General features: G+C 41.6%; 2 long non-coding RNA genes across 3 annotated transcripts in view; one reads left to right on the top strand and one right to left on the bottom strand.

Moving 5' to 3' along the window:
• Window positions 1–15448, top strand: part of LOC309626235 — a 1141377-nt gene that overhangs the window by 588818 nt on the left and 537111 nt on the right. The window lies entirely within an intron of this gene.
• On the bottom strand, window positions 5522–11837 carry LOC309626666. 2 transcript variants are annotated; one of them, XR_014243349.1, is made up of 3 exons: window positions 9527–11837; window positions 7605–7671; window positions 5522–6868 (listed from the first exon to the last, which is right to left on the bottom strand). It is a non-coding gene; the product is annotated as an uncharacterized lncRNA (long non-coding RNA). The 2 variants fall into 2 exon arrangements; XR_014243350.1 differs by having other exon boundaries at window positions 9410–11837.

Here is a 15448-nt window from a genome sequence, read left to right on the forward strand (position 1 = left end):
ATTAAAAATACTCTAGAAAGAATCAATAGCAGAATAAATGAGGCAGAAGAACGGGTAAGTGACCTGGAAGATAAAATAGTGGAAATAACTACTGCAGAGCAGGATAAAGAAAAAAGAATGAAAAGAACTGAGGACAGTCTCAGAGACCTCTGGGACAACATTAAACACACCAACATTCGATTTATAGGGGTCCCAGAAGAAGAAGAGAAAAAGAAAGGGACTGAGAAAATATTTGAAGAGATTATAGTTGAAAACTTCCCTAATATGGGAAAGGAAATAGTCAATCAAGTCCAGGAAGCACAGAGAGTCCCATACAGAATAAATCCAAGGAGAAACACGCCAAGACACATATTAATCAAACTATCAAAAATTAAATATAAAGAAAACATATTAAAAGCAGCAAGGGAAAAACAACAAATAACACACAAGGGAATCCCCATAAGGTTAACAGCTGATCTTTCAGCAGAAATTCTGCAAGCCAGAAGGGAGTGGCAGGATATACTTAAAGTGATGAAGGAGAAAAACCTACAACCAAGATTACTCTACCCAGCAAGGATCTCATTCAGATTTGATGGAGAAATTAAAACCTTTACAGACAAGCAAAAGCTGAGAGAGTTCAGCACCACCAAACCAGCTTTACAACAAATGCTAAAGGAACTTCTCTAGGCAAGAAACACAAGAGAAGGAAAACATCTACAATAACAAACCCAAAACATTTAAGAAAATGGGAATAGGAACATACATATCGATAATTACCTTAAATGTAAATGGATTAAATGCTCCCACCAAAAGGCACAGACTGGCTGAATGGATACCAAAACAAGACCCGTATATATGCTGTCTACAAGAGACCCACTTCAGACCTAGGGACACATACAGACTGAAAGTGAGGGGATGGAAAAAGATATTCCATGCAAATGGAAATCAAAAGAAAGGTGGAGTAACAATTCTCATATCAGACAAAATAGACTTTAAGATAAAGACTATTACAAGAGACAAAGAAGGACACTATATAATGATCAAGGGATTGATCCAAGAGGAAGGTATAACAATTGTAAATATTTATGCACCCAACATAGGAGCACCTCAATACATAAGGCAAATACTAACAGCCATAAAAGGGGAAATCGACAGTAACACAATCATAGTAGGGGACTTTAACACCCCACTTTCACCAATGGACAGATCATCCAAAATGAAATAAATAAGGAAACACAAGCTTTAAATGATACATTAAACAAGATGGACTTAATTGATATTTATAGGACATTCCACCCAAAAACAACAGAATACACATTTTTCTCAAGTGCTCATGGAACATTCTCCAGGATAGATCATATCTTGGGTCACAAATCAAGCCTTGGTAAATTTGAGAAAATTGAAATCGTATCAAGTATCATTTCTGACCACAACGCTATGAGACTATATATCAATTACAGGAAAAGATCTGTAAAAGATACAAACACATGGAGGCTACACAATACACTACTTAATAACGAAGTGATCACTGAAGAAATCAAAGGGGAAATCAAAAAATACCTAGAAACAAATGACAATGGAGACACGACGACCCAAAACCTATGGAATTCAGCAAAAGCAGTTCTAAGAGGGAAGTTTATAGCAATACAAGCCTACCTCAAGAAACAGGAAACATCTCAAATAAACAACCTAACCTTGCACCTAAAGCAATTAGAGAAAGAAGAACAAAAAAACCCCAAAGATAGCAGAAGGAAAGAAATCATAAAGATCAGATCAGAAATAAATGAAAAAGAAATGAAGGAAACAATAGCAAAGATCAATAAAACTAAAGGCTGGTTCTTTGAGAAGATAAACAAAATTGATAAACCATTAGCCAGACTCATCAAGAGAAGAAGGGAGAAGACTCAAATCAATAGAAATAGAAATGAAAAAGGAAAAGTAACAACTGACACTGCAGAAATACAAACGATCATGAGAGATTACTACAAGCAACTCTATGCCAATAAAATGGACAACCTGGAAGAAATGGACAAATTCTTAGAAATGCACAACCTGCCGAGACTGAACCAGGAAGAAATAGAAAATATGAACAGACCAATCACAAGCACTGAAATTGAAACTGTGATTAAAAATCTTCCAACAAACAAAAGCCCAGGACCAGATGGCTTCACAGGCGAATTCTATCAAACATTTAGAGAAGAGCTAACACCTATCCTTCTCAAACTCTTCCAAAATATTGCAGAGGGAGGAACACTCCCCAACTCATTCTACGAGGCCACCATCACCCTGATACCAAAACCAGACAAAGATGTCACAAAGAAAGAAAACTACAGGCCAATATCACTGATGAACATAGATGCAAAAATCCTCAACAAATCCAACAGCACATTAAAAGGATCATACACCATGATCAAGTGGGGTTTATTCCAGGAATGCAAGGATTCTTCAATATATGGAAATCAATCAACATGATACACCATATTAACAAATTGAAGGAGAAAAACCATATGATCATCTCAGTAGATGCAGAGAAAGCTTTTGACAAAATTCAACACTGATTTATGATAAAAGCCCTGCAGAAAGTAGGCATAGAGGGAATTTTCCTCAACATAATAAAGACCATATATGACAAACCCACAGCTAACATTGTCCTCAATGGTGAAAAACTGAAACCATTTCCACTGAGATCAGGAAAAAGACAAGGTTGCCCAGTCTCACCACTATTATTCAACATAGTTTTGGAAGTGTTAGCCACAGCAATCAGAGAAGAAAAAGAAATAAAAGGAATCCAAATCAGAAAAGAAGTAAAGCTGTCACTGTTTGTAGATGACATGATACTATACATAGAGAATGCTAAAGATGCTACCAGAAAACTACTAGAGCTAATCAATGAATTTCGTAAAGTAGCAGGATACAAAATTAATGCACAGAAATCTCTTGCATTCCTATATACTAATGATGAAAAATCTGAAAGTGAAATTAAGAAAACAGTCCCGTTTACCATTGCAACAAAAAGAATAAAATATCTAGGAATAAACCTACCTAAGGAGACAAAGGACCTATATGCAGAAAATTATAAGACACTGATGAAAGAAATTAAGGATGTTACAAATAGATGGAGAGCTATATCATGTTCTTAGATTGGAAGAATCAACATTGTGAAAATGACTCCATTACCCAAAGCAATCTACAGATTCAATGCAATCCCTATCAAACTACCACTGGCATTTTTCACAGAACTAGAACAAAAAATTTCACAATTTGTATGGAAACACAAAAGACCCCGAATAGCCAAAGCAATCTTGAGAAAGAAAAATGAAGCTGGAGGAATCAGGCTCCCTGACTTCAGACTATACTACAAAGCTACAGTAATCAAGACAGTTTGGTACTGGCACAAAAACAGAAACATAGATCAATGGAACAGGATAGAAAGCCCAGAGATAAACCCACGCACATATGGTCACCTTATCTTTGATAAAGGAGGCAAGCATATACAATGGAGAAAAGACAACCTCTTCAATAAGTGGTGCTGGGAAAACTGGACAGCTACATGTAAAAGTATGAAATTAGAACACTCCCTAACACCATACACAAAAATAAACTCAAAATGGATTAAAGACCTAAATTTAAGGCCAGACACTATCAAACTCTTAGAGGAAAACATAGGCAGAACACTCTATGACATAAATCACAGCAAGATCCTTTCTGACCCAGCTCCTAGAGAAATGGAAATAAAAACAAAAATAAACAAATGGGACCTAATGAAACTTCAAAGCTTTTGCACAGCAAAGGAAACCATAAACAAGACCAAAAGACAACCCTCAGAATGGGAGAAAATATTTGCAAATGAAGCAACTGACAAAGGATTAATCTCCAAAATACACAAGCAGCTCATGCAGCTCAATAACAAAAAACCAAACAACCCAATCCAAAAATGGGCAGAAGACCTAAATAGACATTTCTCCAAAGAAGATATACAGATTGCCAACAAACACATGAAAGAATGCTCAACATCATTAATCATTAGAGAAATGCAAATCAAAACTACAATGAGGTATCACCTCACACCAGTCAGAATGGCCATTATCAAAAAATCTACAAACAATAAGTGCTGGAGAGGGTGTGGAGAAAAGGGAACCCTCTTGCACTGTTGGTGGGAATGTAAATTGATACAGCCACTATGGAGAACAGTATGGAGGTTCCTTAAAAAACTAAAAATAGAACTACCATACAACCCAGCAATCCCACTACTGGGCATATACCCTGAGAAAACCATAATTCAAAAAGAGTCATGTACCGCAATGTTCATTGCAGCTCTATTTACAATCGCCAGGACATGGAAGCAACCTAAGTGTCCATCATCGGATGAATGGATAAAGAAGATGTGGCACATATATACAATGGAATATTACTCAGCCATAAAAAGAAACGAAATGGAGTTATTTGTAGTGAGGTGGATGGAGTTAGAGTCTGTCATACAGAGTGAAGTAAGTCAGAAAGAGAAAAACAAATACAGTATGCTAACACATATATATAGAATATAAGGGAAAAAAAAAAAGGTCATGAAGAACCTAGTGGAAAGACGGGAATAAAGACACAGACTGGACTTGAGGATATGGGGAGGGTGAAGGGTAAGATGTGACAAAGTGAGAGAGTGGTATGGACATATATACACTACCAAATGTAAAATAGATAGCTAGTGGGAAGCAACCACATAGCACAGGGAGATCAGCTCTGTGCTTTGTGACCACCTAGAGGTGTGGGATAGGGAGGGCGGGAGGGAGGGAGATGCAAGAGGGAAGAGATATGGGAACATATGTATATGTATAACTGATTCACTTTGTTATAAAGCAGAAACTAACACACCAGTGTAAAGCAATTATACTCCAATAAAGATGTTAAAAAAAAAAAAAAAGACTGCTCTGGGGCCCCTTAAGACCTCCTCACAGAGCTTCTTGTACTCATTCGCCACTATTGGATTGGGCAAAACCCCTCCTAGGTTTATCTGCTGTCCTCAAGTCAGCCTGCCACACTGTCAGATCGCCCCCTCCTCCCCAGCTTCCTCTGCTACACATGCTGGTACTTTGAAGATCTTGAAGCTATTGGTGGTCTGACCCACCTGCTTCTATGTTGGGATTTGGAGGATACCTCTTCACTTAACCTTGTTGTAAATGTTGTCGATGGATTTTTAATTTTTTGCTATCTAGCTACTCTATTTTTATGTGGAAATTCTGGGAGATTTAAAAACCATGCTGCTGTCACTGTTATCTTCCAAGAATCCCTCCCTGGTAACCATTTTCTCATAGTTTGTCTTTGAATATGAACACTTTAAATATACAGATGTTTTCAATTTTTATTTAGTCAAATCTTTGATCTTCACCCATTGTTTTCAACGCTTAAAAAGTCCTTCGCCATGTAGATGTTAAATAAAAATATCTTTACAATTTCTTATGAGATTTTAAGTTTCATTTTGTATATATACCTGTCTTACCCATATCATCTATTTGAAAATTATTTTGTAAAATGCTATGGGAGGAAAATTATTTTGTAAAATGCTACTTATTTACTTAATATCTAAGTTAATTATTTTTCTCCTCCAAATCCATTTATTCAATTTGTAATTCTTCCTTTATTATAGCTCAATTGTAAATATCAAGCTCTATATCTAAGTTATTTCTTCTTGATATGTTATTTCTGTGATCATACCAAAATGCTTATTTATTTCAGATTAATATTATATTTTAATGTCTAGGCCATGTCCCTCCTCACTATTTTTTTATTAAAAAAATAGTTTAGCTGTTTTTATCCATATTTTTTCTTAATGAATTCCAGTGGAGGGAAAGTCCAAAGTCAATGTTGGGGGTAGCCCTTTGGTTCTCTGATAAGTTTCTTATTAAAAAGTAGCCATGTTTCCTTGTTTGACCTCTTCCAAATGTTGTGTAATATCCCAAGAGGTGTTATCTGTGATTGTATCTCAGGACAGGTTAACAAGGCTCATGACACCTTATTCAAAGTGGGTCAAATGAATTTGGGGGAAGGCATAGGCCTGACATTAGACCTGTTCAGTAGGATGATGGGACAGCCATTGAGCTGGAGAATACCATCTGAAAGTCAAAATTCAACCAAGCAGACAAGACTTCTTGTTCCAAGAAACTTAACCTTTCCAGCCGTGATTCAGGAAAGGGCTCAGCATTGGTTGGTCCAAGATGGAGAAAAGGGGGTATCCACAGGTAACAAGAATCCAGCACTAAGCTTCAGTTCAGAGCAAACGCTTCTTACAACCAGCAACAAATATTTGCATATAGCTGGGTAGAGCCAGGACTGTGATATGAAGCCATGGAACTGAACAAAGTTAATGGAATTATAAGAAATGCTAATCCATGATCTTGATCTCCCAAGGTTGCTGAAACCAACTGACCTGCACAACCACAAGCTGGCAGTAGCAATACAACATATTTGCATTCTGGAGTTGATTTTTTTCCTACATGGGGCTTTCAGCCCTGACCTTGTGAGGTGAGAACTGACAGCTTATAAGAGAGCTTTTGTCTCTCTTGCTAAGAAGAAAACAAAAACAAAATTAATATGCCCAATAAATGGAATGTAAAAACTCCCATCTTATAAATATACTTGGAAAAATACTCTGGAATATCTCATATAAGACCTCAGCCTAGAGCCTCAGCTGAGGTTCAGTAGATTTTATTTTATGTGCAGCCTGCTATTTAAAAGGATAGAAGGAGTCAAATAGTAAAACTCAGCCTTCAGGAAGATGCAGAGATACTAAACAGGAACAGACAGCTCATGTTTGTTGGCTGTGAATCCTTGAGTGACACTGGTCCATTAATTTTTGTGTGTTTTTTTCTCTTTCCAGCAGTCAGAGCCTTCACTGCACCTGCAAGAAAGCATATTCACTGATTCTGTTAACTCATTCAGTTTAGAGCCCTGAGAACTTGTAAGGATGACCACTTCCCTCTCCCTCGTTTTACAGGCCTAGAGAGGAAGTCCACAGGCCTGGAGAGGTGGAGGGACTTTCCCCTGCCACTTGTCAGAGCCAGACCTGCTGGGTCATTGCTGCAGAATGGCAGCTGCGTTCACAGGTTTGACTCTTCTCATTTCACAGATGGGTCAAGTAAAGCCAAAAACAGGGGGCTGTGCGGACAGATTACTAAGGGATGTTCTGGGAATTCTCCTGGTAAGAAAAGTATCAGGCTGGCTCCTTAGAAGGACCAGATCTTACATGTGGTCGCTTTTGCCTAAACTGCCCATAAAGCCCTCCCAGAAGGTTCAGTCCTATCAATATCCACAAATAGAACAAATAAGCAGTGCATTTTAATTATCTAAAGAAAACAGTAAGGGATTATTTTAAGCTAGGAGGGCTGCCATAACACCCTAAGTAAAGTCAATACATTGCTTAGTACAAGAATTAATTAGTGTTTAAATAATAGAAATGACTATCAATTACCAAACATTATCACACATTACTTGCTGTGCAAACAACTTTTTTTGCTAGTATTAATAATTCCAGGTACTGGTTTTCTGTAATTATAAGCCACAATTTTCCTTTGGATGAATAGCCAAGCAGAGTTACAGTGCAAAGTCAAGTCCCTACTCAAACCAGTAATAGTCACCTGGTGCTGTCCCCTTCTGCTGACCCTTTCTTGCTTCTCAGTCTCCATTCTTTGCTGTCAGAGAAACCTAAGAGAATCAATCGCTTAGTATTTGCTCGTTATGGTCAGAACTAGCTTTGATATTAAAATCAAACATCCAAGAAAACACCTAAGGTGACATTTTCTGTTTCTGAGCATGGCTTACTTGATGAAATCATTCCACCTGTGTGAGCAGGTTTTGCTGGGTACCAGATGACAGGGGGCAACGTGACTGACTAGGAGGCCTGGGCCTGTAGTTTAGAAGATCAGAGTTCAGACCCCTACCCTTTAATAATCTCAATGCGGGATTTCAGACAAGTTATTTAAGCACCTTGAGATTTCATTCTCCCAGTTAGGAAAGGTAGACTGTGCTCCTAGCCATTTATTTCACAAGGGAATAAGTGAGGATGATAATAAGACATGTGATAGATGAAGAAAAACTTTGCTCTCCTTTGCTCATTTAAAATAAGTTGTCAGTTAACTCTCAGGCTGATTATGACTGGGTCAGCCCTCTATTCTGCATGAACAGGGCCCGAGGAACAAAGGTACAGGCCCTGGCTGTTCCTCACCCTCCTTGTCGCCTCTGAAATTCACAAAGTCAGGGCCTGCCGCATTAACAGAGCTGCACTAAGCTCCCGTGTGCAGGCACCATCTTCAAATGATCCATGGATTTTCTCATTGTATGCTCTCAGCAAGCTTATGAGGGAAGCCATTTTTGCCCCCTTTTTACAAATAAAGAAACAGAGACACAAAAAGGTTAAGGCCAGAGAGCTAGCAAATGACAGAGCCTGGATATCAAGTGGGAGGACTCTTCACGCCCTGCTAACGGTCAAAAGCACAGTTGTCACTCTTGGAGTGGGCTTCTGCCCCGCAACCTGCCTCCTTTCTTGTTTCAGGAGCCCGGGTCTAACCACTTAGAAGGCAATTATCTCGCATCAAAGGGCCTTCCAAGCAGAAGCCTCTGCTTCCTCCAGGAAGCTCTCCATAGCGCTCCCCCGCACCTGGGCCCACCCGTCCTGGCTCTCAGCTCAGTGACCCCACAGGACTAGGAGCTTCTGGAGGACAGGGACAATTTATTGGTGAGCTCCTAGGCCCTTACCTAGGGTCTACCTCTAGTAGGAAAATGTTTATATAACAAATCTCTCTTTCTGTCTCATCCACACACCCAACACATTCACACAAGGACTGATGGCTGTCAGTCACCTGAAGTCCCAGAAGGCCTCTCCAGAAGTCTGGGGTTATAATCTCTTCCCTCTGACCAAAGAACCTCTCTATACCTGCCCCAAAGGTGGCTGCAGGGGGCAGAGGAGGAGAGAATGGCTGCCCCACTCGAATTCTTCTGGGTTTACCTCCAGCATGGTGGGGGGGTTTCTGGTACCTCCTAACTCATCCCCTTCTGCACCTTCCTCCGAAGACACTTGATATCTTTTTCCAGACCCTTCCTTCAGGGGGCTGGGTAGAGTAGGCAGCAGATGGAGTCCATGAGAGTGAGAGGATGCCTCTCTCTACTCAGTTCCACCCTTTCCCGCTGCCTGTGAGCCACCTGCACCCCGCTAACCACACCACCCTATCTTAAAAGGTGACTGCAATAAAACAGGAAATAAAAAGCAGAAAGCCCATATTCTTCGGCTGATCAGTCTTTGTAATAACTGCTACAAGGTGGAACAGAAATAAATTTATGAACTATCTGAGCTGCACTTTCTGGATTTCAAAGTAATCCAGTCTTGGGGAAATGTCAGTTTCAATTGAACAGGAAAACAAACTTCAAGTAGCTGGCATTCCCCAACCTGAGCAATCGCCGAGGCTGTAAATGTGGTAATTGCTCCTCTAGAGCTTGCAAGTCCTGTGCTGGGCTGGGTGGCCGCGTGCGTTTGTGCTAGCATCCCATTCCTCTACAGACTCACGTCTCACGCCCTCTCCAGTGCCTCTCCTGGAACACCGTGGAAGGGGTATCGATATTTCAGCCAGCAGCTGGTCTACGGAACTCAGAACACAAGGGAAGAGAGCCGGCTGTGCTGTTGAAAGCAGGAGCCATCCTGGATCCCAGCAGAAGCCAGGCTGGATCCATAAGAGGCCTCCAGGGAACTCAGAAAGTTCACCTGGGTCAATGGGAAATGAGTCAGAGGGGCTTGGCCGGCCCTGGCACTGACAGACGCTGCTTCTCACGGACTTATCAGGGTTGCCAGGGCCTGTGGGTGGAGTGGCCTGGATGACACAGTAATCTGCTGCAGGTAAGGCAAGGTTCTGCTCAAAGGCACCCACTCACCCAGAGGGACCGGGAAAAACAATGATTCAAAAGGCCCTGGATCGTGCTTTTGCTCGTTTTCTGAACATCTCAGTGAGTCTCAGCATCTGTTCTTGTGGTTAGGGCTTTATTGACTCATCTACTGTGGGACTGTCTGAAATTTCTTGGGCAAAAATCTCTTTCCTTTCTTTGTTTGTAAATTAGGTAAATCTTTATGGTTCCTTATAAACTCTTTGCCTCTTCCCTCACCAGTTTTCTGCGCAATTGACCACACCCTCCTTTGTAGAGCCCTCTCATTCTTTGCTCCCAGGACACTACCCTCCCCTGGATGTTTCTCCTTCTCTTGGCTGCTCTTCTCTGAGGACTCTTGTTCATTTGTCCTCGAATGCTGGCCTCTTCGAAGTTCTACCCTTCACATTCTTCTTGCTCTATACTCTCCCCCTAGGGTCCCTATCCAGACCCACGTATGTGTGCATTATGGCCCAGCTGAGACCTCACTCAAGTTCTAGACCCCATGTTTACTGGACCACTCCCCTTGGACATCTCACAGGTGCCTCAAATTCAGTGTAACTAAGCACATCATCTTCCCCCTATATTCCCATCTCAGTGAATAGTTACCCAAGGAAGAACCACAGGAGACATTCTAAACTAATTCCTCTCTCTAAGCTACTGTGTCATGGCATTCTGTTCTCTAAGTCTCTTTTGAATCTCTCTGTTCTTCTCCATCTCCTCCCTCATCATCTTGGTTCCGGTGACCATAAGCCTTCACCTGACAGCTACAATAGTCTCCTAATACATCACTCTGCTTCTAGTGTGACTCTCTCAGCAATAGTCACAATAATACTGCATACTGAAAACTTCAACATCTCGTAAAAACAAAGAGTTATTTCTCTCATGAGTTTGTGGGGCAGCTGGGCTGGCTGTGCTTCAGGCTGCAGCAGCTGGGTTGGCTCTGCTCCATTTGTCTCCCATCTTCCTCCTGGGCCCTATGGGCCTGGGCAAAGACAGAGGTACAAGAGGACAAGTGGAAACACCCAAGGCTTCTTAATGCCTAGGCTTAGAAATGGCACATGGTTACTTCTACCACGTGCTACTGGTCAAAACAGATCATATGGCCTGGCCCAAAGTCAAGAGGTGGAGAAGCACACTCAGTTCACTGGGAGGCCATGGCAAGGGTGTGGATGCAGGAGGAAGTAAGCCCTGGGGCCAATAATGCAAACTACCACTGATCCTCTCTAATCCATTTTCCACCTGGTACCTGGATTTCTAACATGCAAATCTGATTATGTTACTCCCCATTGTCCTTGAGATAGAGTCTAAATTCATGATGTGACCCCAGCCTATCCCTCTTCTCACACCACCAATCACACTCTGCTCCTGCCATAGTGAATTATATTTATTTTCAAAATTTTCTTGAGTGCTCTTACCTCCAGGTCTTTGCACAGCTGGTTCCTCTGCCTGGAGCACTCCCTCATCCTCTTCTCAGCCCATAGCCTAGTCCGCATCCCATGCATCATCTGACTACTCCATTTGTTCTTCAGATCTCTTTAAATGTCACATCTTCCAAAACTCTCCCTAACGCCAAGATAGGGCTCTCCCTAGACACATTCCCTGGTCTCATGTACTTGTACCTGTAATAACATGTAACCATCCTAATTATAATCACCCGAGAAGAGGAACTATATCTTAGTCCTGGTGCTTAGCCACTGTGCCAGGGATATGGTAGGTACTCAATAAATAACTTTTTAATGGATGGTTACTCCATGGGAATTTGTCCATGAATACAAAGTTTAATGCCCCTCTTTTAAGATAAAATCAGATAAATTTAGAGTAACTCTGTATATTTGAACTAAAATTGTTCTGATCCAGTTGATGAGAGGATTAGTCTGATAAATATCTCAGATCTGAGCATAAAGCTTGCCATATTTTGAATGGAGATCTATCTATTTATACATTAACATGTTAAAAATACAACCACTGGGAAAAAAAAAATACAACCACTGTGGAAAACAATATGGAGGTTCCTTAAAAAACTAAAAACAGAACTACCATATGACCCAGCAACCCCACTACTGGGCATATGCCCTGAGAAAACCATAATTCAATAAGAGACATGTACCACAATGTTCACTGCAGCACTATTTACAATAGCCTGGACATGGAACCAACCTAAATGTCCATCGACAGATGAATGGATAAAGAAGATGCGGCACATATATACAATGGAATATTACTCAGCCATAAAAAGAAATGAAATTGAGTTATTTGTAGTGAGGTGGATGAAACTAGAGTCTGTCAGAGTGAAGTAATTCAGAAAGAGAAAAACAAATACCATATGCTAACACATATATATGGAATCTGAAAAAAGTTTGTACTGATGAACCATTCCTGCAGGGCAGGAATAAAGATGTAGACATAGAGAATGGACTTGAGGACATGGGGTGGGAGGGGGAAGCTGGGGCAAAGTGAGAGTAACATTGACATATATACACTATGGAATGTAAAATAGCTAGTGGGAAGCAGCAGCATAGCACAGGGAGATCAACTCAGTGCTTTGTGACCACCTAGAGGGGTGGGATAAGGAGTATGGGAGGGAGGGGATATGGGGACATATGTATGCATATGGCTGATTCACTTTGTTGTACAACAGAAACTAACACAGTATTGTGAAGCAGTTATACTCCAGTAAAGATCTATTTAAAAAAATAGATAACACTTAATGTTTATATGGCAGACACTGTTGATTGCCTACCCAATAGCCATTCCGCTTCTTCTCTTTTAGCAGAGCCCCAACTCTACTTGAAGTGTCAATGTTCCCACACACACACACACACACACAGAGGACAACTTCTGATTGATCTATGCTAATCATAGAATCCCATTCCTCTTTGCCAGGGAATACCAGTGACCTGAATGGCCAGTGAAGTCCTGGGAAATGTTTCCTGTCTGATAAAAGAGAGAGTAGCAAGAGGAGAAACAGTCCTCCTCCACATCCTTGCCCTTTGTGCTTGGGATGGCATTTTGGGAAGACATGATTCTTGGAATGTGGCAGCCATCTTACCACCATGAGGGGAGACATTACTGATCTACTAAGAAAGGCAGAGCAGAAAGATGGACAGACCCTAGGTCCTTGCTGACCCTCAGTTGCTGCCCCCATGTTGGACCCACCTACCTCTAAGCTTTCTGTTACATGAAATAATTAAATGTCTTTATTGCTTAAGCCACTGGTATGTGGTTATTCTTTATTTGCAGCTGAAACAATTCCTGACACAAATGGCTTTGAAATGTACCTCTGAGTACCCCAAATTTGTTGTTAACAAATATCAGAGACTTCACATTACTCCAATCTGGTATTTAACATAGCTTTCTCAGGGCCTGAAGTGTTTTCACAGGTGGCTTTTATTGACAGCAGTGGCTGACATGTTGGAGAATGGGATTCATTGCCATTAGGATTCTGCCACTCCTTTTGGTTTTTTTTAAAAATTTTTTTGTTTTGTTTTGTTTTTATTTTTATTGGGCTATAGGGGATGGGTTGGGAAATACCTCTATAAGTTATGCCCTACTAGGGAAATGTCCATTCTAATTTTCCTGGAATAGCTTTCGGAGCTTTTTCTTTTTCTTGGAGCTGCTGCTCTTGCTGGCAGCAGCCTCTTCAGGTCCTCTGCTGAGTGGCTCCTCCTTGGAAGAGAATTTCCTCTTTTTCTTGGGGACCCTCTTGTTTCCTGACTCTTCAGGGTCACTATCTGGTTCCACTTTGGGGAAAGATTCCTTCCTCTTGGGAAGACTTCCACTGCCAGCTGTCTCTTCAAGATCACTACTGACCAGCTCCTCCTTGGAAAAAGATTTCTTTTTTTTGGGTTTGGAGGAGACAGATGGGTCTTCCATTCCATTCTCCTGAGGAGCCTCCTGGGGCTTTTGCTTTTTCTTCTTTTTGGGTCTTTCACTTGTCTCCTCACATTCCTCCGGGGTACTACTGCTGTTTTCTGAAGACGCCAGGGCAATCGCAGCCAGCCTTTTCTTTTCCTTCTTCAAGCGTTTCTTCTCCTGTTTCTCCAGCTTCCTAGTAATCTCAGCAGCCGCTTCCTCTGCCTGAACCATTGCCTCCTTCATGACATCCAGATTCTTTCGTGGAATCTCTCCAGTCTCATAGAAGGACAGCCGCTCCTCAACTTGTTCTCGAAGCTTCTCCCCAAATACACTGGTAGGTACCTCAGAGAAGCAATCAATTCATGAGGCAATACTGCATTTGTTTGCCAGGTATCGGGAGATGCGGCCTTTGTTCTTGGCAGCTGCTCGGCCAATGAAGGTAGAGTGGAAAATGAGTCCATATTTTGGGGTGTTACCCCTTGTCTTCAGGGCTCTGGAAAGTTGGTCCCTGTGCTGGGCCCAGGGAATCACTCAGACACCAGGACTGGCCATCACCCCCACAGCAGAGGCCTGTACAGGTCAGGGAGCCCTGGTCAACCATCACCGTGATCCTTTTGTTTTTTAATCAGTGTTCCAATCCTCAGTTCTTTCTTATTATATTCCCTGCCTCTTCAAAGGAACTGGCAGGGTGGAGCTACAAACTCTTTATCTGTTTCTTGAGACTGGGAATAATTTACCAGTATGGTAGGGAGAATCTTTCCAAAGATGTCCACCTTCTAATCCTCAGAACTTATGATGATTTTACTTTACGTGGTAAAAGTGACTTTACAGATGTGATTAATTTAAGGACCTGCAATAGGGAGATTATCCTGGGTTATATGGGTGGGTCCAATATGATCACAAGGGTCCTTAAAAGTAAAAGGGGGAAACGGAAGAAGAGCATGAGAGGGATAGGTGATCGTGGAAGAATGGGCCGAGAGATGCAATGTTGCTGGCTTTGAAGATGGAGGAAGGAGGCATGAACCCAGGGACGCAGACAGCCTCTAAAAAGGGGAAAAGGCAAGGAAAGGGATTCGCCCCTAGAGGTTCCAGAAAGAAATACAGCTCTGCCAACACTTTGCTTTTAGCTCGGTGAGACTCATTTTAGATGTCTGACCTCCAGACGTGTAAGGTAATAAATTTATATTTAATTTGGGGTACTTTGTTACAGTATCCATAGGAAATGAAAACAAATAGTTGACCTTACTGACTGCAAAAGCACCCCTGGTTCAGACAAGTGTCTGGGTGCTGTCTGCTTGAAGGAGCAAACTGTAAATCATAAACTCGCCAAAGCCAGCGGGGCTTTGGAGCAGTCCTAGTTTGGGGAGTGTCAGGAGTATGTAGTTCTCCTCAGGGGAGAAGAAAACCCCCATGAGATGAAAGACGCAGCACAAGCCCACACTGGCTTGGAGTTCTAACTTCTTGTTTAACACTTTGGGAACAAGGACTTTGTATTCTGTTGACTTTTCATTGAGCTTCCCTCTCCCAACTCTCTTTTTCTTGCTAATGCTGGTGGCAGAGACCAGAGTGTATCACTTACATCCTGTGAGCAGTCCTGCTGTTAGTAAGACCCTCAGCCCAGGCTGCAGGGCGGAGAGTGTGCTCAGACTCTGGCCCGCTGGAAAGACGTAGCCCTTTCTTTTATCAACAGCAGCAAACAATTGGTCATGCATTC

The sequence above is a fragment of the Balaenoptera borealis genome, assembly GCF_965194805.1.
Source record: "Balaenoptera borealis genome assembly, chromosome: 3".
NCBI lineage: Eukaryota > Metazoa > Chordata > Mammalia > Artiodactyla > Balaenopteridae > Balaenoptera > Balaenoptera borealis.